This window comes from Ambystoma mexicanum, chromosome 4q, assembly GCF_040938575.1.
Source record: "Ambystoma mexicanum isolate Mex_15411 chromosome 4q, UKY_AmexF1_1, whole genome shotgun sequence".
In the NCBI taxonomy this organism is placed as follows: domain Eukaryota; kingdom Metazoa; phylum Chordata; class Amphibia; order Caudata; family Ambystomatidae; genus Ambystoma; species Ambystoma mexicanum.
The window spans coordinates 453,399,151-453,423,199 of record NC_090928.1 but is presented as its reverse complement, the minus strand read 5'-3'; positions in this window follow the sequence as shown (position 1 = coordinate 453,423,199).

Below are 24,049 nucleotides of genomic sequence, written 5' to 3'. Positions count from 1 at the left end.
TCTTGAAATCCTGCGTGTGTGGGCGGTAAATTGTGACACAGGTCAGTCTATCAGATTTTGGAGGTTTAATCTGTTCTTTGGGAAGATTGAGAACATCCCGGGGAGTGCATCTGACTCTTTTTCGGGAGTAGCTTCTCAGTCTTTGGGGTAACCTCTTCCTTTAAGGCGGGTATCTAGGATCTTGGAATGAAGAAGCATACAACCAACAGCCAACAAACCCATTTACCGTGGATACTGATGGAAGAGGCTGTGGAATAATAGGTGATACCATTATGACAAAAGAAATCTTAATGGAAAAATCTTCACTAACAAATCCAACCAAATGTTGGTCATGTCCACACAGCTCATCTAGTCTACAAATGGATGTGCAGCTCAATTTGCAGTGTGCGCAAAAAGTTGTTTAAATGTGTATGCCAATTTTTCGAGCAATACTTTAAAATTAAAGACAAAAGTAGAATCAAAATTTTACAAAACATGCAACCACACTGGACTACGATGACATTTATTAGCCTGCATTTCAGGAGCATCTTTTAAAAGCACCTTTCATCAACATTGTGCACCTTGTGCATAAATTATATAGCGCTAAAGGACCTGACCTAGAATTGCAAAAACTCAATGACAGTCTCATACCAGAAACAGCACAAGAAGTGCTGTGCACAAGAAGTGCTGTGACAAATAGAAGACACACAAAGTTAATATTTCGGAACTTAAGTGGAAGTACACAACACAAATAACTTAGTAACCAACAACTTTCAACCACTACCCTTCTTGAAACCATATACAAAAAATAAATAGCAGTGTTTCAAAACTTTCTACATGCAAAGTACAAACATATTAGATATGCTCTACAAGATTGAAGACAATGAGAAATCACAATGGTTCCAATTGGCCTTGTTTCTAGCAGCAGAGAATACATTCAACATAACCCTTTAATACACTGCATATACTGCAATAATAAGCTTGATGAGAGTCAAATGCCACCTCAAGCTATCAATAATAACTTACAAATATTTCCACTTCCAAATGCTCTCCAACAATTTAATCTATATGCAAGTGTTGTAATTCAAACAGTACACCCATTCCAAGGTATGATATGACTACAGCCCAAGACTGCCAAGTTGCCACCAACATAATTACTTAAAGGCATTTGTGGCAAGGTAGTATACTTACCAATAGACCTCAACGAAAAGGTTGAAACACTAGGAATAGGACAATCTTTAATTGTACTAATTAATTGTGTTCCAACAAAACATAAAATAAATATGGAAACAACTTGTTGACTTAAACAAAATTAAAGAATCCCTACAGTATCTCAAACAAAGCAAGGAATACTAGAAAAGTCATAATCATAGAAGACAATTTAAAAGAAACAACACAAATATATGAAGATACACAACAAACTGGTCAATGTGAACATGTTGACCCTAACGCTGCAGACAGCATTCATCACCAGTGCACAATTAATCCACTACATTCCAGAGACACCATAAAACATATCAAATGCGTCAAGCCAAAGGGTCTCCAATAAGTATATGGCCAAAAAGTTTAGAAAACACGATAAAAGACCCATAAAAATCAGTACATCAGAATATCGTTCACTCAGAATGTATTCTGAACATCCAAGATACTGTCAAAATATTGAATACATTTTCCCATCTTGTTTAAAAGTGAACTAGCAACTCTATGTTATGGAGTTGCATGCACGGCAAAAACTGGAACCCACTTTACAAACATGTCAGCTAGTGAACTACTTCAAAAGATAAAAGACAAAGATGAAGTGTTGGAGTCATGTATTACATCAAGTATTACAAATCTGTTGGCAAATGTGCATTGCATAAAAGAATGTTGCTTTCAACACCACCATTGCAATTGCTGCAGGTTAAAGAACCCCCCACTCCTCCACATGGTTTGTTACACTTAGTTGTGCAGAATATACAGAATATGCATGGGATGAATTACATGACTTCCTCCTTACTGCAAACTAAAATAAAGAGGGAATAGACATTACATTTTCAGGAGAACTCTGTTCTCTCAATCCTGTCAATGTCTCAAGATACTTTCACCATCGTTTCATTGCATTGTTACACTTCATTTGTAATATAGAATGTCTTCCATTGGGAGAAGTGGAACACTTCTTTTGGGGAAAAGAATATCAATCCAGAGAAGCACCACAAATTCATATGCTTTTGTGGATATAAAATGCTCCCAAATTTGGCCATGACAGTGATTACACTGTTTTATAATGTATTGAAAAGTTCATTACCTGTGACATCCCTCTAGAAGACATAAATAATGACCTACAAACACAACGTGTAACAAAGGTCAAGTAAATAGTTTCATGTCTTTTGTTTATATATTTTTTATTTTTATTAGCAATAGGTTAAAAAATCAAACCTTATAGCTTTAAAAAAGTCATACAAAGAGAAGAAAAAAAAAACAAGGGACTAAGAAAAAAAGAAAAAAACAAGAAGAAAATATTAAATCGAGGAGAGGCAAAACATAAGCAAGAATAATCAGTGCAAAGAAATACAAAACCATTTTGCCCCTTTGAAATTTCATAAAATCAAACACAATTCAAAATAATTCACAAACAAGTCATCCGGTTAAAATGTTGAATATTCAATGAACAATACACCACTTGCTTTTTTAACCAGAAGGTCTTTCCCAACCTTCTTAATTCAAATACTTCTATCAAAAAGGCTAGCACAGCCGAAGTCAAGGAAATCTGAGAGCTTGACATCAAATTTCCCCACCAATCATCGGCAGAAATAGTTGAAAATTCGGTGAAGAACTTCGCTAACCATTTCGACCGGAGGTCTCTTGCCCCCGGGCAGGAAAGGGTAAGGTGTAGTAATGATTCTCTAATACCTTTACAGAGTCTACATTGGTAGTGCCGTACAGCTGCCGGCGTCCGACTCTCTGTGACATCCTTAGTAGGGAACAAGTACAACCTCACCCGCAGAAAATTGGCCCGCTTTTCCTGCATGACCCTTTTATCCACAGCTAGAATCCAATCAAGGTCATACAGCTTTCTCTTGACCCTCGCTGGGTGTGACCATAATGACTCCTCAGATTCGCCTAAAACACCCAGAGTGTCTTTACAAAGTAAACTCCAAGTGTAAGGGAGAGCCTCAGTGGGCATTAACATTGCTGAGCCAATTGCTGCAAGACCTCCTTCCAACGTTGTAGCTTGACATTTCCTGTAAAGTGAAAGAGTTTCCAAATCGTGATGAGTAGAGGGAAGTCAACCCCAATTCTACCCTGATGATATGAATAGGCACGCAGTTAGACAGGCCCAAAAGCTAACAGGCGTTTCTGTTAGGCAGAATCGCATGCAGTACCCTTTGGGAACACTACAAGCAATTAGGACTACAAGTGTAGGCACAATTTCACCTTTGGTACAAGCCTGTACTACACAGTAAAGTGGTAGCGATGGCTGAGCAGCCAGACTTATCTCAATAGTTTAAGTGAGCAGTAGAACAGTTACACAAAGGACTACCAAATACAGTGATTCAAATATAAACTTACTCAAGGTTTCTTGGTAAAAGAATATACATTTATTTACTCAGTCAGTTAGAAAACATTACTCTAGCATAAGCAGTTCAATATCACACACTAATACACCACAAAAATCCAACCGGTAAGTAACTGAACAAGTTTAGCTTTAAAATGAAGTGGGAGCAAAATGGCACTTCAGATACTTAATAAAGGAGGGAAAAGACAAGGTTATAAGAATAGACAGCCCAAATACATTCATAGGCAGGGCGAAGGGTTTCAGTTAAATACAACCAGCCATTCTTCTCAACAGGCCTGGGCCAAAGTCAATGGTTCAGATCTTTTGTATAGGATAGCACAGTTCTGGTATATAACGGTTAAGCCTTTGCCACAGATTTTTAAAGGATTTGGCTAGGTGAAAAGTTTGACGAATGTTAAGGGAAGGACAAGCCTTCGTAGTTGAGGAAATTTTCACGCACTTTCTCGATGGCCGGAAACAGTTCCGGACCGCGTTTGCACAGTACCTTGTCAATGAAGAAAGCTGTAGCTGAGGCAGTTGTTCCTGGCAGTTCGAGCAGATCTCGCTGTTCCTGAGCTTCAGTCGTGGGGACAAGAAGGAGGATGTTGGGAGGTTCCTGAACTGCCCAGGGAAGAGGCCAAAAGCAGTAGCTAGATGTTGGTTTTAAGGTGTGAGTGCCTTAAAGTCCACGGGCTGGTTTCCTTCCCTCTGGCTATCCGGTTTTCAACAGCACTCTGATAAAATTTCGACCAGAAAAGGACTGTGTCCAGGTGGCGTACGAGTTGGTTGTTCCCACCAAACTCAAGGGAAGAAGTTAACCTTGAAGGGCTTCTCTGTCGTCAGAGTTTCAGGCAATTCGGACCTGCAGCAGGGCTTCATCGGTCATCGAGGAGTTGCAACAGTCCTCTTCCTTCCTCTCGTCTTCGGTTCTTTCCTTCCAGTGGTCGACTCTGCTTTCCAAGTCACAGAGACCTGCTTTTAAACAGTTTTCCCCCATTAATTCCAGCCTGGCTGTCACTCACACAGCAGGATGGCTGTCCTTGCCGGACCGCCAGCCGGCCAATCACGCCAGAGTGCATTCAGGTCTCCTAGGGGACTAAGCACACATAGTTTTGGGCACAATCCTGGGCACAATCCTGTCACATCCTGTCCACCCCAGGCACTCAGGCACCAGAGGAGGGCTTCAGCGCTGAAGCCCACAAAAAGGCCAATGAACAAAGGGACCAAACCTAGTTTGGCGCGCAGAGACAAACACAAGAAGGACTTTTCCTAAAAGAAATGGCGAAAATAGATGACCAGAGTCTGTTTTCACAGATAGGTCTTGGGCGCCATATTGAAAAACATGGCTGAACCAATTTTTAGCTAACGTTGTTAGCAGTCGGGAAAAATCACGGTAGTTGATCTAAACCACTGCCACCAGCCATTTAAAATAGGAAAAGGTAACATTTTACTGTTACATGAGTGTTTTGACTCAGGGGAAGCTAAGCAACCCCTCCAGCACTCTATAGGAAGATAGTGTGTGCTGGGTCAGTAAATTTAAAAAGACTAGTAAAGCCAATTTAACTTTTCATGCTCTGGGAGATGGTAGTCAGTCCCAGAGAAGGTATTTAAACCTGGGGAAGTCTGAAAGACATCCCTGTGCCACTGCACTGAAGGTGCTGTGTGGCACTCAGAAAAAGATGATGCCACTGGAGTTGTTTTAAAACTCCATAACCAAAGAACACAAACAAAATTAAACGTTCAAAACCCCAAAATATAGCAAAAGATCTGGAGAGCTCTAAGGTAGAGGGAATAATCAATGGGATCATGGAAAACTTGCAGTAGCGCTTCTGGATGATACAAGCTTGGGCAGCTACATTCCTCATCTTACTCTGCAAGTTCCCTCTGATTCCTCTGATTGTCGGCTGCACTGTCGTTTAGACACATCCCCATGTACGTAAGTGACAATACTTCCATTATTTTTTTGCCTTTGATGTACAAGGCGTTGCACTGGCCTCTTTTTGCCTTCTTCTTGCGGCCAAAGGTAAGTAACCGTGATTTATTGACATTTATTTTTAGCCCATTCAAGTTCACATGCTTCCCCAAGGCATCCAGCTGCCTTTGGAGGCCCACCTGCGATTGGTCCAGCAGGATTAAATCATCAGCGGTTTGGTCCAGTAGGATTAAATCATCGGCGTAGAGCAGTGTTCTGATATGTACCCCCACCAAGATAGGTGGAAAACATCTGACAAACTCAAACACAGACTCAATGTCCAAAATAAACAGATTGAAGATGGCAGGGACCATCGGGCAGCCTTGCTTCAACCCATTATAGGTCGAGATTGAGTCAGTCATGAGCCCCTTTCGATCCATTCTCACTTGTAGAGAAGTTCAGCTGTGTAATGCTTTCTAGGCTTTTCTAATATCCAGCAGGCAGCCCCAGGCTTCCAATTTCAACCACAACCATTGGCGATCTATTGTGTGAAAAGCCTGGGCTAGATCGATTGAAACCACATGTAGTTTGTGTCTATATTTCGACTTTGCCTTTGGGATATTTAGGAGAAATAGATTTGCCGAGCTCTTAACACCCTTAATAAAACCCGTTTGCCAGGGATCATAGTGGGCAGTGACTGTCGCCCAGTTGTTCAAGGATTTAAGAAGGAGCGACCCAAAAATCTTACCACTTACATCTAAAAGGGTGATGGGCCTATAGTTGCATGGATTCACCCAATCACCCTTTTTGTAAATTGGAATAATAGTTGAACATATCTAAGATAACAGGATTTTCTTTTCTCTTTTGATTTGTTCGAACCAGAACCACAATTTCTTTGACCATAAATCCGAATCTTCTTTTAGGTGCAAGTTCATCATTACACCAAGGCCTGCCGCTTTTGAATTGCTGGCCCTAAGTATATGGTCCCAAATTTCAGTCCGACTCTTAGAAAAGGACAAAGGGCACCCCAGACCAGGGCCCTCTCGAGGCTGTTGATTTTTAGGCCCTGCAAATATCTTCCAGTTTTCTGCCGGTATGTGGTTTAACAGTAGAGCATCTTGAGGTGCAGAGAGATAGTTCATAACTCGCCACATCTCTGCTGTATTTTTGGAGGAAATGAAACGCAGCATTCTTTCCGCATCCAGTTGGAGCATCTGATGTTTGTGACTTTTGAGCCAGTTCTTAAAATCTTGTTTAAGACATCTAGAGCTTTCTCTGGCCTCCACAGTTTGACTTCTGGCATTTACTCTTAATTTCTTATTCAGTACCTTTTTCCTGGTCACAACCTCTAAGTCATATTCATGGCGTGCTAAGAAACCAGTTTTATTAGCCATTAAGGACGATACATCATATGCTCCAAGAGGCTCGGTCACCCGAGATATCGATTGGGGAGTATTGTTCTTAGAAGTAGCTAGAAGTGCAGAGGTATCACTCTCAGTCTGTTTCTTCCTGGGGTGATTACCAAGGTCCCAGGTTGCCGGGTGCAGATCTTGGATGGCCATTTGGCCGCAGTTATTACTATGATGTTGTGGCCGCTCCGATCAGACTCCCAAACTACCAGATGAATTAATTAAACAAAGAGAGATTCAAAGGCAAATACATAGTCCAAAACCTTTGCTTCAAGGCCCCTTTTCCATGTTGTTTTCGTAGGAGAGTCCTCTGAAATATGCCCATTCACCAAAAGGATATTCCTTTTGGCCATTTCTTTTCTCCAATAGAGCTCTCTCAACACTTGCTGTGGAGCCAAAGGAAACAAGTCTTCGATGAGATTAGAGGCCCCATCGAAACAATGAATGTTCAGGTCTCCACACAGAAGGACCTCTTCATCAATTGGGGCCACCACTGTTTTCACAGACGTTTCACTCCACTTTGATGCAACATTTCAATAAAGGTTTATCACCATAACCTTCTTGGAAATTCCAAGTAGAGAGGGGCCCAACAATAAAATTATTGCCTGAATCAGAATCGAAGGTTGGAATTCTGCTATGATCTCATTACCCCTTTCCGCTCTAAGGGCTATTAAAAGACCAGCCATAGGTCTACCATTGAGAACTTTTCGCGCAGGGTTTAGGCTCAGAGTAAATCCTTCTAGAAGAGGCTGGACCTCAGCCACGTCTCCTGGAGGCAGACTATGTCAATCTCATGTAGTTTTGGGATACCCTCACCAAACAGATGCAAAAAGACATGAGTGTTCCAACTGTATATTTGTACGTAATCCTTCATGACGTATGGCTGTTGAAGCCCACAACCATCCCAGCGCCAGGGCACGCGCCAACCAACTCAAATCCTCACTTGCCAGATTATGCCGCATCACCGGCCGCTCTCTCCGATCCTTTTTGACATTAGGGATAAGGTCCCTAGGACGAGTAGCAGACCGTACAGTAAGTGTCAGAGAAGAATGCCTCAGCGGCTGGCTTTCCTCAGTCAACCTCTTTATTAATAGACCAACACTAGCATTAAAGCTTTGGTCCTCCCTACCCTCTTGGTGGACTTCTCTCGGATTCTCTTGATGAAGATTAAGCAGGGTTGGACTACTCCCCTTTGGTTCCGATAACCTGAAGTACAAAGTTTGTAGCTTTGCCCTATCAGTTAGTAGGGTATCTTTCTTGGCTGCTGATGACAGATGTAATAGTGTTTTGCCCAACCGGTATTCATCTGGGAAATCCACTAATTTGGTTGTACGCTGGTATGGTGCTCAAGAGGCGCATAACATTTGCTCTGTTCAGAGTTAAGTTGTCCTCCAAGATAAGTATTCTCTCCAACACGAGTCTGAGGTCTCTTGTATCACCCTTAGCCACGCTTTTGGAAGGCAACTTAGAAACTCTGTCAACCTTGGCCCACCTAGGATCCACCTTGACTTGACGAAATTACTATGGATTCTTAAGTGGAGTGCCGTGTGCTTCGCTTGAGCTTTTATCTGCAATTATAGAGAACATTCTTTTCTCTTCAAGTGTCTTGAAGCTCGAACCAAACGGGGGCTACCTCCTGGGGACTGTACATTGGGCGGGTCCTCGTCGTCTTGGATCTTGTCTGCCGGAGTGTTGAGGTAGCTGTACTCCCCAAGACCCTGTGAGGAGAAGGTAACTCTAGGAGTCGGTTTTACCGACGGAGGTGGAGGCCCCCCCTTTGGATGCTCCATCTGGCGGCTGACTGCCTCTCTTAAAGCCTTGGACAGACTGGATGATATGCTTATAGTTTCTCTTCTTCTCTCACACTCCCCTTGGGATTGCTCGCTCACAAAACTCACTTGCTTCTCTTCCTCCATGGCATAAGTAGAGAGATTAATTAAGTCTATTGACTGGTCATCAAGGAAGGTGTCCACCAACTTTGGTTCACCTGTTTGACTCCTTCACACAGAGGGGGGTTTATCAGACACCAATTCACTGCAGGCGTTGTACTGACCAGGCCTGTTGATTTAGCTAATACAAGTGGAAGAATATTCCTAATGGTGTGCCTAATCCATCCCCCTCCATCCGGTGTGGACGGGTCACTTTGCATTGGCCTAGGGTCCTTGCACTTTATCACATTCTTTTCTTTAGCAAGCTTCCTCTTCAAGGCCTGTCTCTTAGATTGCGGTGACTTGCTGTTAATCCTTCCACTCTCTGATCATTTCAAGAAGATGTCATATTTCTTTTTACCGGGAGAAGGCCTTGTGGAGCTCCTTCAAGGGCAATATGGGCAGGCCTGCCTGAGGTTGGACCACCGCAAAAAAGTTCTGCTTCACCCCTAGTCTCTTGAGTCTCATTTAAGACTTCAAAGGGGTTGACATAGGTGGATGCTCATCTTGAATAAGATCTTTACAACCAACAGCATATGCACCTGCCTGGGGCGACAACAACATTGGTGGAAGAGTAGTAATGATAATGATGATAATAATAATGATGTGTTATTTATATAGCGCCTTAATCCAAAGTGCTATTGCTAGTAGTTGGCATGTGAGATAATGAACCTTGACACCCATCACTCCTTCTTCTGTTCTTATCACTCGTCGCGTTTGCAATGATTAAATGAAGAATGGTAGTAATCTCTTCCTTGTTTTTAGCAAGGTGCCCCTGTATCCCTGTCACAAAACCCTCCAGAAATACCAGTTTAGTGTGTAACATTGCGATCAGTGTTGACTGATCTCTGTTATAATCACTCACGGTTTCATGTAGTTTCATGTAAGGAGCCCGTGTCAATGTCAGGGCTGCAATAAGCCTGAATCTAAGGTAGCAGGTCTCAGGACCTGAGCTTCAACCTGTGCTGCAGCCATGTCCAACAAAATGTCTTCATCCGTTAATTGCTGGCCCGTACTTGTGGGGGCTAACATGTGGTCCTTCAAAGGTTGATCATAAATGGATCCCCTGGGTGGACCCACCTGAGTGCATGGCATCGCTGGCAAACCCCCGGAGGACAGGTGATCAGAGGAGCTCTCCAACAAGTATGTCTTAACTCTTTTTGTAAGCAACACCCTAGAATCATCTGGAGGGCCTGCTCTCCTTTTTAAGGGGGGGGCTTACCCCCAATTGGACCCCCTAGAGCTAGACCCCCCACCATAATAACAGTCTGGGGGCCCCCACCTGCCTCCCCGTGCATCAGCAAGGCGGTGTCCGTTGACCAGCCCCAGTCACATTGACACGTTCTCCGAGGGGAGGGATCCCTGGGAGCTGGGACATCTGGGTCATCCAATGTCACTAATGGCATAGGGAGGGACTCTGGTCTTCGATAGGTGAAGCAGGACGTGAGAGGAACCTTATCTAGAACTATACCTCTTGGCTGCCAGCATTTTTTCATAATACAGTGTTCCGGTTTCTTCTTAAAGGTGTTACCTGGCATTTTTGCAAACCAATATACTCTATGGATGACTGCAGCCTCCCCTGACCAGGCAGCCAAGGTGAGGTCCAAAGTTTCATCAACTGCACGTACCAAAACTCCTGCCTGCACCAAAGGTTGTTGTGATGGTAGTGAACATTGAGAATCCATTCCCAGTGGCCCTTGGCACCGAAGAGGCTCTGAACACTGGTTTTCTTCCGGGCGGATCAGAGGTGGATTAGGGGAGGGGAGGAGAGGCTGGCCTCACCCTCCTGACTGACTCCTTGACAGTACATGTCTGCGGCAGCTTGGGCTTTCAGCCCCATAATTCCGTCCTCTAAAATATTCAGATGGGAGGTAGTTTTAGCTGTGACATGAACCTGTACCTCAAGAGGGCAACCCTTTGCCCATGGCTCCACCTCCCGAGTCCCTTTGGGCGACTCAGAAATTTCCCACTCAACGCTTCAGATGACAACTTGAGGTGGGGACAAAGACTGTATGGGACATTTTGTTTGGGCTAGTCGGGGTCCGGAGGGCTGTACGGATCAATCTTTCCTACAACAAACCCCGCACTCGATAGATGTGCCACCATCACTTTAATTACTGGCACGCAATTAACAATCCGCAGGCAAACAAGTCCCTCCACTGTTTTTACAGTAGCCTGAGAGCAGATTGATATCCCCACCGTGGAAATGACCTGTGTCGGAATACCCTACTTAATTTCTTTCCTGTGGCCTAAAACCACCACACCACCACCACAGCCACCTCAGCCCATCAGGAAACCAAGAGAACAATTAGCCCCAGGGGGAATAGAAAGTCTTGTGAGTGGTACAGTTAATCTCCTTGAACAGCAGACATAATTACTTTCTCACGGTCAAAAAGTAAGTATGAAAGATGGACAGGGGGGATAGAGCAGGAGCGTGTGTTATGCTTACTTTATTTTCAGCACGGAAGCCTTCCACCATCCGCCATAACCATACAGACTGTGCTGACCTGTAAGAGGTATAACTGGAGGGAGTGTGCCGCAGTCCAGTGTGGCCTTCTGCCTGCTGCCCTGCTGGAGCTACCAGGAGTATGCAGCGCTAATACACTCGCTGCTCCGATGCCAGATGCAGCACAGGAACGCAGAGCAGACAAGTCACTAGAGGAAAGCACCTAGTGATGATAGACAAGCCGCACTGCAGAGCAAAGCAAACAATGTGACAATGTAACAACGCGGCCGCCTCCGACTCTCTCTCTCTTCCTAGTTTCATGTCTTTTCTAAAACCTAGTGTGAAGGGCAAATCTCCCAAAAAAGGCACACTACATTAAAAGAGATGAAGGATCCAAGTACATCAATGATTACAATCCTGTCATTGTACTCTTGTGCAATGCTAACATAGACATTGAATACATTGCAGTCAATTCAACTGCAGTTGCAAGATATGCATAGTGTTCTTCTGCACTATATAAATGATGAGATCCGCACTGGAGACATATTCAGTTTGCACAGTTTATTATGTAAATATTTCAGTTGAAGTTAACACAGCTACATTCCTCTCCACTCTTCACCTCTCTCTTCTCCATCCTCAGCATTCCAGAACTCTCAGTCCCCTCTCATCTTAGCATGCTCACCATAAAAGCAGAAATATGTCACAGCCTATCTTACCAATGCTGAAATAACGGAGCAAAAATACCTCTGGGATGACATATCATCTGATAAAACTCTTTCACAAAAATTGTACAGCTTTGGTTTCAAAATACTGTCACATACTGTACGGGTAATACGAAGTTGCAGATTGTTTCACAGGTGAAGGCCTGCATGGGAAATCTGAAAACATTTTCTGGCTCAACCTTGGTCCAGCATCAAAAATAATCTGATTGACAAATACTATCCGACCAGAAGTACTGCTTTGGAAAACATGTGTTTGTATGACATGGCACAAAATGACACATACAAAAATAATGTCATGCCAAATGAAACAGCTGGCAAATATTTAGTATTAAATTATGAAGGAAGTCTAGTAAGACTTTTAAAACCCAACCTAGTTAACAATGTAAAATGATCATTTAAATCCACAGAACATAGAGAATTGTATAACATGGCCCTACTGCAACTGTTCAATCCTTGGAAAAGGGAGGAATAATTGCGAGGTGACCATGATACATTTGAAGCTGCATTCAAAGCAAGCAAAAGCAGTATAGTAAATGAGAATCTTAAACGATACAAAGAAATGCTTTATAATGAACGCCAACAACAGAAGAAATATTAAGAAAACTAGACAATGGCCCTCCTGAAGGGAGTTAGTCATCTTTTACAGGAAGCCAAAAACCACTTGGAGAACCATTAATTCAAAATGAAGCAGAAATAGCAATGGATGAAGTAGAAATAAACATGCATCCCTCCAAACAATCTAATGAAGATTTATCAGTGCTCGCATCACAGTTAAATGATGAACAACTCACCATTCCCTAGGAGTCACTGAAGAAATTGAACATGGATTGAAACATGAAAAAATAACTTGCAATTGTAATCATTTCAAACCTCTGCTCTTGTACGTAAGTGGTGAAGCTGTTTCTGGCAAAACATGTTTAATTAAAAACAATCCAAACATTTTTTGAAAGCAATTTACAGCCTTTCTGCTGTTATAACAATCCCCACAGGTCTAGCTGCTTACAGCCTAGGTGTACCATAGAACAGACCACTACTATTGCTAGTGGAACACCAAAAACAAATTAGTCAGCAGAAGCTGCAAATGATGTATGCAGAATTCTGTGATAGTGGAGACAAGATCTATTTTTTATAACACTTTGAATATTGCATCTCAAAGATGTGATGGTTTAGCATTGGATTGCCCCTCCCCCACCTCACTGTGATCTCTATGATTTGCTTTGAATGTATCTATTCCTTATCAAGTGTTTGTTCAAAAAGCTCCATAAAAACAAGTAAAAAAACAAAAATAAAAAGCGACCTGAAAGACATATGGGATGATATTTCATCTGAGAGGACTCAACATGAAAATCTCTACATCTTAAAAATTAAATTGAAGTCGCAGAGATTATGTGGCAATTACGATGCTTTTTGATCACTGAAAATCATATTGCTTATTCTTTTCAGTCTAGCTTCTCCTTGAAAAAGAATGCTGCACTTCAAGCAATTGCATATACAGGAGTATAGCCATTCTGAAAGCCAAGCTGATAGACACGTTATTTAAAAAGAGGGCCATTTTAAGGAATTGTCATTCTATCCCACACCCACCCCACAACCGCTTTTTTTCTTTCACTGTTAGCATGCTTCCCTTCACCTTCCTGCAGCTGCAGTACTACTCCCTTTAGGTGAGATGATGGTGCACCGAGCTTTGTGGGGAATTTTGAGGAATACACACTTCATCTTTTATCTTGCTTGCTACTCAACTCCTTCTTAAGAACCCCCTGCATGGTTTCAAAATATTTCTGAATTAATGTTTGACTTGTTGCTTCACACACTATGCAGGATGGGTTTGAGGCCTTGTGGTAACTGGTGAGTCTGGGATTGACTTCTGTGGGAAACATCCTGGGATTTTGGCACCACCCTGATTTACTGACAAATGCCTGACAAACATTCTTTGTAATCTGATGGCCAAAGGTCCCAGCAGGGCACTGAGTGAAGCACATGAGCAAGTAAGAGTTGATGTTTGAGAGAGGACAAAGTCTACCAACCAACACACTAAAGAAGGTGAAGCGAGGGGCTGGGTTTTTCATCTCTCAGGCAGCCCTATCTCTGGATCTAAACCTCATGCCTCCCATAACCCTTAGCACTGCGCTTATGATGAGAGAGACTCCAGACTTCCCCTCTTCTCCCATCTGCAAATTACCAGATCTTTGCTGCATACAGTGCCGAGTGTATCTATTTGAGAGATTGAAAGAGAGAGAGGGGAAAGAAAAACAGATATTGCCAATGCCAAAGTTAATTAGGGAAATTGCAGCAATCTGCTTTGGGCAATGGTACTAGAGGAGAACAGGCTGTTTTCCCTTGTTAGACCGTTTCATGCATTGCAAACATTTCATTTGTTTTGTTATGCCTTGCCTTGTCCTTATGATACATTGCTAGACTATTTTGTACTTTACTGTATGTGCTTTGGTTAATTGCGCCACTCTGTAACCTTTTTACCATTCTACTTTCTACTGTATACTATACTGCTTGCAGGTGCCCCACAGTGTATCTGCCCTCTGAAATGTGTTCCCATGTGTCCAACTGTGATTGTTCCCCTCAGAGATTGTTCGCCCTGCGTATGATTTTACCCCCTGGCGCCCAATGTAATTAGTGCCCAGACATATTTTGCCCTCCAAATCCCAATGTAATTCACATGACTGACTCCTAGATATCACACTTTAACACAAATGCATGCTTGGCTGTAACTAGGAATCCCACAAGGTCTTGTTCCTCTCTGAAAACCCTACTCTCAACTTTGTTTCTTTCTTACTCAGTATCTGCTTGTACCCACTGTTGCATGCTCTTTATGCCTTCTACTCCTCTCATGTTCTCCCACTGTTAAAAAGGAGCAGTCACTATCCATTGTCCACAGCCAGAAATACCAGCCCACTCAAGGGTTCCCCAAGACATCTCTTCGCAAGTAAATTAACCAAAGGGCATCACTAAGAAGACTTGTTCAGGGCAACACCAGATGGATTCTCCAAGTTACCCACCAGGTCCTCAACTAACCTCATTGCACTACCTTCCTCAACCCCTGCACTGAAATACACTTGCAACTAAGTCGCTGAAATACGGCAATTGAATAACCTTCCCAACAGATGTCAAAAAATAGATGACTACACCTCTACAATCAACTTACATATGACCGTCTCGGCCGATGCATCCTAACAATGACATGTGAGGCTCCCCTCTGGACACGAATGCCTCCATTTATTCAATGCAGGAAACCTAGAGTCAGATCTGCACGCAGATTTCAGGGTACTTCCGGTCCACATGCTTCGGCACAAAAAAACAACCCTGTTTTTTCCTCTCTCTCGTTAACCTAACTGTAGCCCCAGGCATAATGTTGAACCAGCTAGGGCTGGCCATGTGCTTATCCCCTGAGGGAATAAAGAGGTGGACACCAGGGGGGATAGAAAAAATGTTTTATTTATTAGTACCCAGAAAAGGTGGGGGGCGTGGGGGGCATAGAAGTCTCCCAGCCAATCAGGCGGCTCAGAACGACAGGGGTTTTACCACACGTTAAAGCTTCCGTTCGAGCCTCCTCAGAGTGGGAGGCCACCATCTGTCCCCACCGAGATCTAGGTTAGTTCCCACATGCATTCCCCTACATCCCCTTACCTTCAACCCACCTCCTTTTCCACATATTTAAACCTATCCAGCTCCACCCAACTTACCTAGTGCTTCCTTGGGCCTCACCAGGAACACTAGTGCTCTCTGCACATCCCTATCGGAGCAGGGGATGCACCGAGAACACTGCATGGATCTGTGATGTGTGTGCGGCCCACAAGTCTGCAGGCCAGCTATGCACCTGAGCATGGCTGAATGATCATGGCATCCCCATTACGTCAAGCAAAGTCTGAGTGTCGTGGGAAGTGACAGTGAGTGCAGCAGCCCCCCTAGAGGTGGTCTGGGCCACCCAGAAGATAAAACAGGCACGGATCCCACATGATGTGGTGCCCTATGAGGTGTTCAAGCCACCACAAATGAAATGTCAGACCTATTCTCCAGCCGGGGCAGACCCCCATCTATCAAGGACAGCACGGCACAAAAGAGATACTGAAAAGGGGTGGCTGACTGCAGCAGCCACCGCCATGTAATATAATGCATTGTTCTTGGTCATTTGTAAATCATTTTAATGTATATTTATATGTGCATGTATTTAAGTGTATATGTGAATGTTTATAGTTACTGTTATTTTTAGTTATAGGTATTAAGATGATTAGACATGTGATTAATTAAGTTGGGGAGGCATATGATTAATTACGTTAGGGATATATATAGAAGTGGGTAGGAGTTTAGATAAGGGAGGGGGATATGAATGGGAGGTGTTATTGTGGGATTAGGCCAAATGACCAAATCCAATTTACCTACCCCACCAAAAGACCTAATATACATACCACAAAAAGTTCAAACTTCCAAGGGTTTCTTTAGATTTGGGGTTGTTTTACCTTGAATGACCGAATGGGAAATGTACAAGCAATTTTCCATTACGTACATTTCTCATTGAGTCATTTCCATTGCAGTTATTTTTGCCACTGTAAAACAACCCCAATTCTTATTGTGTACCATGGAATGAGAGGTAAAAGAGAAATGGTAGCCTGCTTAAGGCTGCCTGGGGTGTGGAAACACTGACTAGTTCCTCTCCTGACCTTTCCCCACAGTGGGTTGTGCCAGCTAGGAAGTAGAGTTCTGTTCTGTCAGAGTCTATCTATGACCCCTCTAAGAGGGGAGGGCAGATGGCGCATATCCCTCAGAGAAAGGTCACCCCAGGAGAACAGAGAAAAACGGTTTAGGTTTGGTAATCTTTTGGTTTATAATGTTGAGTTTTTAGAAGTAATAAGGGATCCGCATTGGGATCTGTCAAAAATTGAGCTTGGTGTCTGTGTCACATTTGAAAGAAGAAGGTAAGTTCTCAGGGCATAGCCCATCTCCTGCCTTAACAATAATTCCAAATACTATAACATAAAATAACAATAATTTAGAAAATTTAGGAATTGTTCCACATTTGATGATTTCAAAAGGGAATCTTAGAAACTGGAGAAAACATTGAGGTAGATAAAATATCCTAAAAATATCACAGATGAAGCAAAGAAAAACGTGGGCCATTCCAACACAAAACACTGCACTTAATAAATTTGTTTTTATTAAAACAGGTGCACCATTACTTGCCTTCCAAAAAAGGTAATACATAATGATAGGGATTGGCTGGGCCCTTTCATGATGGCCACACATGAATTTAGAGTAGGGTCTTTGAGATGGGAACTAAGGTCCCTGACCAACTGCAAGTACATAGGACAATTTCTAGTATGGTGACAAGATGTATTGGCAAATATAGATTTGGAATTTAGAGCAAAGTAGCACTAATATGTTGGTGCACCATTTTGTCAACTAAGGACATAAAGGTACTGACCTTAGGTGGACTATTACTGAAATACTGACTTGTCAGAATCATGAAGAAAGTACAGTATGGAAATGCCCTTACAAATTGTTTTGAATGACAGGGAGGAGCTAGGGGTGAAGCCATTTAAATGGTTCCTGCAGTACGGTGTGAACATAATTGGCTCTAAGTTCTCAATGAAATCGACCAACATGAGTATACCTGCAGTACATAGGTCCAAAAGAGGGAATGAGTGGGCACAACCAGTTTTCTTTAGTCTTATGTTGAAATGCTAATATTTAAAAAAGGATTATTTGGTCCTGTCGCCAGATGCCTCCCCGTTTGTGAGGGGTGGTAAGAAATAATGATGCACAAATGGCTGGATTGATTTGTCCAATCTGCTTGAAGGACCTTTGTGGGCATCCCCACTAAATGTTACTTAAATTCATTTGATTTTCTGTTGATATTCATGAAAAAATCTTGACAAACTTGATAGATTCCAATATATATGTATTTATTATTTAATTGCGCTTTCTAGTAGGCCTTTTGCAAGAATTGTATAGTCCAATGCATTTCGGTCTATTCTAGACCTTCTTCAGGGACTGTTGTTAATAAAACAATAGAAGTAGAAAATGATAATGTAATGACAGTCAACATAATAGTTTAAAAGTAATTCAAACATTTGTTTTGTGCATTATTCAGTATTCATAGTGCAAAAACTGTTCATAAATGTACCTGTAGTCATGGTTCTTGGTTAATCCTTGGTCTTAAATGTGTATTCTTTCTTAAGGAAAAAATTCCCAAATTTCTGTCCACTCAAGCAGTTTCACCTTTGATAGCCATTATTTGTCAGATTTACTCCTCATATGGCAGTTCATGTCAGAAAATCTAAATGGTAAAAAGTATGTGTTTTTATGGAATTCTGACCCTTAATTCAATAATAAGTCCAATTATTAAAGATCCCCCTCCCCAAATGGGGAGTCTTACCTGATAATGTGAAGTCTTGAGGCAGCAGGGCACCCCGCTCGCGGTGACACACGTTGCTGGTTGCCCTAGCTGCTTTTAGGTATACAAAATGGCGTCGCACGTAACGCGATGACATCATCAACATGATGACGTCATTGCATGCCAGCAGCCATTTTGGAATCGCTTGTTGAGTCGGAAAATGTATTTGCATTGTTAAAAATGTCCGTGATAGATATGTAGAATAGATTTATGTAGATAAATCATTGAGAATTCAATTGTAGCATCATCTCAATTCTAAATGATGTAATAATGGCATTAACCCTATCGATAACAATTAGTGGAAGTACATTGACCATTATGCGTGTCTACAAAATGTGAAAACATGTTTGTAAAAAAATGGGTTAGATAAATGCTGCAAATGCTGAGAATAATTCTAGATTTCAAAGGCAAAATTAGTGGCATGTTTTTACATAGTCTTTCCTTGTAATATTTTGCACATAAATATTAGAATGCATATTTCTGTGTAATTCCATATATCCTGCTTTTACATACAATTCTTTTGTCTGCGTCTTAATGTCCAACTTTGTGCAATAAAATAAGTTAAAGAAAACATGCATAGTTACCTTCATCATTAAGACCCCCCGGGTGTAAACAGTTCAGTTTCTCAATCCAAAAAGTTTCTTTTTGACTTAGAAGTTTGTTAATGTCCACATTGACTCCTTGTGTTACTTCTAGCACATCAAGGTTTGGAATTTAATTTGTGCTATGTGGTGATTTGCTTCTTTGAAGTGTCTTGATACAGGAGATTTGATGTTACCTGTTCGTATGTACGAACTGTGTTAATTCCACCTTACATTGGCCTTGCGTGTTGTTTGGCCACATAGTATTTTCCACATGGGCATTTGATACTATATATGACGTTCATAGTGTCACAAGTTGCACATTTCTTGAGAAAGATTTTTTTACCTGAATTTGGGTGAAATACAATGTCTCCTTTCTGGACCATGTGGCAATTTGAGCAATTCAGACACGGATAAGTGCCTTTCCTCTTTGATCTTTGTTTTGGAACTTGGACATCACTACATATTAGCATATCTCTGATATTCAAATTCAAATTCGAATCAATCTAGCCATTTGTGCATCATTATACCTGCAGTACATACCAGTCACACTTAAAAACAAATGATGCTATGAATGAAAAACACTCAGAGAGATCAGGGTGCAGAGAGAATTCAGCAATATGAGTCCCACTTAAATGACATAATGAATGGAGCAGTATTAATAGTGCACAACATTACAATATGTCATCCAACCACACAAGACACTGACACTTTTTGCAACTCCTGTTTTTAAACATGTTGTTATACCTAGCACACATTCTTCTGGCTATCTCTTGGGAAACAGATGGCTGCATAAAAAATGTAACTGATGTTCCACTCATTCATTTCTCATATATATTTGTGCAACCAAGCATGACCTATTGCAAATCCAATTGCTCCAACACTCCCTAAGTCGGCAGTATAACCACTATCTAGTTATGATGCTTTGGCTATGTCTCCACTCAAAGCTTCGTTCACACCAAAATGTGTCCTTCACAACTGTTGTACTTATCTTTCGTCAGGAACACAAATCGTTTTTCTACATTTCACTCCAAGCTCCAGCGAACCGCTAGGCGCTGTGACAATAACTAATATGTGTGCTTCACCTCACCCTTCTCCCAAGGACCTTGGCATGCTGAACACTCGCTGGGAGAAGAAGGAATAAAGTTTAATTAAATGGAAGGACAGAGGCTCAGAACTGCAGCCGAGTGCCCTAAATGACAGAAATCTGCACAATCTGGCGGGGCCTAGTTTGAAATGGCAGGACTCTGGCTAATGTGGCAAGAGGCCCTCATTTTAATGAAGACCAGTGACAATATATTTTGCTGCCCATCTGTCTACTACGTACTCGGTAGGCTAGTGCTCTCTAAAATGTGGCAAACCTAAATCCAACAAAAAAATGGCCTGAAATGCTGCGACAATTGACAGAAACACTGACACTGAAAATGACCAAATCTTCATGCTAATAGAATTTCCACAGCGTGTACATCCCTCCACGTTTAGGGCGTGGTACCTGCATGCAAACAATATAATAAAATAATGCCAATACTTACCTACCTCGCTTACTACCAACCAGAAACAATTGCCTCCAGCATCGCACCAGGAGATCGTTTACACCCAATCCCACCTCTCCTTCCGCAGTACCACCTGCTCTCAACCCCATCTCCACACCAGAAACAAGCTCCTCTGTATGCGTGCCTGGCCCCCCATCCATCCACCCCACCCCAAATGCCATGGTCGCTCCTTCCCAGCAGCCACCTCCAACAGGCCCCTCAAATGTGCTCTGATCAACTTTGGATCAGTCCCTGCTCACGCCCCTGAAATCCATGACCTCCTTACTTTAACCTGCTCGCCATACTGAAACTTGGCTCCATCCAGCTGTGGGCCCTGAATTATCTATCGCCATCCCCCCAGGATATGCCATCCTATGCAATGATAGAATTCTCAACAGAGGCGGCGGAGTCACGCCAATCTCTAAAAACACACCTGCCACCAGTCATTAACATCTGCCCAATCCCAAACTGTGAAATGGTCTTCACCAAGCCCTCTCTCTCGCCCACCAACACTATCAGGACCCATGTTATACTTTGAGGAGAACCTCATGCAAACCATAAATTCCACCATTAAGCCGAGCTTCAAAATCCTGATCTTAGGAGACCTCAACTTAGGCCTCAACGACCCTGCAGACACATATGCAAAAAGCCTCGCCACAGGCCTAGCCCACGCTGACTATGCACAGTGTACATCTGAACCTACCCACATGCAGGGTCACATTCTTGACTGGATTGCTGATCTCAATTACAACACCGCCAGCCATACCACCACAACTTGCCCTTGGTAAGGCCATCACCTTTGACATCCCCATCAGCAAATGGCCCAGCCCTTGTCACCCAGTGAAACCAGGAGCCCTAGCCCGCTGCTCCAAAAACCTCAACAAGGACCACCTTTATTATTTAAACCAATTTTATTAATTTTATTTCAAACAAACAACCAACAACCAAACTTGCAGTGCATATTACAATATTACAAATTTTGTGCAACTCAAACAATGTCTGTTGCGTCTCCCGTTCCCTCCCCCCCATCCAAGCCTCTGCTTCTTCATCTTGCAGCGAGGTTCCCTCTACTGTGTTCTCTTCTGGTTCCTGGTCGCTCGACCAGTTCTGAGTGGACTCAAACAGTGTGGTTATTAAATGTTTCCAGGCTGTCAAGGTTTCTGCTTCTTCCTCCCCTCCAGTGTTACTAGCTTCCTGCCATACTGCAGTTTCAGCTTCTGCCCATTTCTGTAGGCCTTTCTACCATATTTCTATCCTTGGTCTATGGCTTGCCTTCCGACCCATAGCAATTCGATGCTTCGCAAGTATATATGCCAAATCTTTTAGTTTACTTACATGTTTAAGTTTACGTGATCTGGGAAGCCCCCCTATAAGACATGCCCATGCTATTTCAATGATTATCTTGATCCCTTTTTCTTCTAATTTGTGGGCTACTTCTCCCCAAAATTTCTCCATTTCTGGGCATGCCCAGAACATATGCATCATCCCGTCGTTTTCCTCGCCGCATTTAGGGCAAGTTTGTCGTTCTGCGTTTTTGAATTTAGCTATCCTCTGGGGTGTCATATTAGTCCTATGGGTTATGTACAGATGCATTTGTTGTAGTCTTGCGTTCCTTGACACTTTCTTATGGTACCCTTGGGCCCGCTCCCACATCCCATCACTCATAGGCGCACCCACTTCTTCCTCTCAGTCCTGTCTCAGGTGTAACACTTCCTTCCCAACTTTGGACATTACCAGCTCATATATCCTGGATATCTTGTGCGCTCCTTCTGCCATATAATATATCATTTCTATGGCGGGGTCCGGTTGCTCCTCTAATACTATTTCGGACCATGTCTCTTGGATTCGCTGCACCATCCTATGATATGTGATATATTGTCCTGTATGCAACCCCGTTTCCTCCACCAGCGTCCTAAATTCTTTTATCCTCCCCTCTTGCCATATGTCTACCACTGTTGCTATCCCTATCGTCTTCCTTAATTGCCCTTCATTTCCCGCCAATGCGACAAGTGGCACTTGCGGGGAGCACAGGTCTGGGTTCTCCATTCTCTGACAGGCCCTATGCCATATGTTCCATCTCAGCGTCATCATCTCTGAGCGTTCCTTCATATCTGATTTGGGCAACCATATCATTTCTTTCAGGAAGAATGGGCCACACTCCTGTCTAAACTACCTAGATTCTGAGGTTGGATCTTCTGATAGCCACTTTGCTACATATTGTAGTTGGCTCGCTAAATAGTAGATCTCATAGTTTAGCAGTTTTATTCCTACCCTTATCATACGAATTTTGTAACTTCCAAAGGGCAATTCTGTTCCTCGTCTAGTGCCAGAGAAATTCCCTACATATGCTATGTATCCTAGCAACGAATCGCCTTGGTATCAGATATGGTATGTTCCCGAAATAATGCAACAATCTCGGCAGCACTACCATCTTCAGCATTGCCCCTCTTCCCATCTTCACCAGGGGGAGCTTTACCCAGAATTTCATACTATTTTCGATATTCCTGACCGCTTTCTCAGTATTATGTTGGTGCTCTGCCTCCACCGTATGGTAAATGTCTATCCCGAGATATCTGAACGTGGTGACCTCCCATGGTATTTGTAGAACTGGTAATTGATCCCGTGGGATCCCTGCATACCTACCCAGCGGAAATATACATGATTTTTTGGGGTTCACTGCTATGCCAGATAGCGACGCAAATCGCTCCATCACCTGCAGAACATATTGGAGGTTTTCTTCTGGGTATCGCAAGTACAACAGCATATCATCAGCATACAAGGAGAATAAGTGAGGCTCCCCTTTTATGTTAATTCCTATTATGTCATACTGTTGCCTTAGATATATCGCCAGGGGCTCTAGTACTAAGATATACAGCATAGGGGACCATGGGCATCCCTGTCTACTACCCCTACTAAGTGGCCACCTCTCCGATATTATTGCACCCGTTTTAACCCTGGCCAGCGGTGCTCTATATAGCAGTTTGACCCATTTAAGATAACCAGGCCCTATCCCATAACTGGACAGGGCTGCAATCAGCCATTTAACTGAGTCAAAGGCTTTTATTGCGTCCAACAATACAATTGCAATTTCACCTGCGTCCCCTTTCGTGTGTTTTCCCTCACTCGGTGAAGTCACCTATGGTTATTGGATATATTCCTGTTTGGAACATATCCAATCTGATCGGGGTGTATTAGGTTATTAATGATCCGTCTCATTCTGTTTGCCAGAACCGCTGTGAGAATTTTACTATCTTGATAGAGCATCAACAGCGGTCTGAAAGATCCGCAATCCTTGCCAGGCTTATTAGGTTTGGGGAGCGTTATGATGATCGCCTCCCTCAGGGACTCTGGCAACCTTCCTGTTTCTTATGCCTCATTTAGCACTGCCAATAGTGGGGGAAGCACCTTGTTTCTATACATTTTATAAAATTCACTAGGGAGTCCATCAGCCCCGGGGGTCTTGCAGGTGGGTAGCTGTTTTACCACCTCTTCTAGCTCCTCCAAGCTTATCGGGGTATCTAACTAAATCCTCTTGCTCCTCCGCACTGATTCGTGGCATGCCTATGTCCTCCAGTGTTTCCCTTATTTCTCTGCAGTCGCTT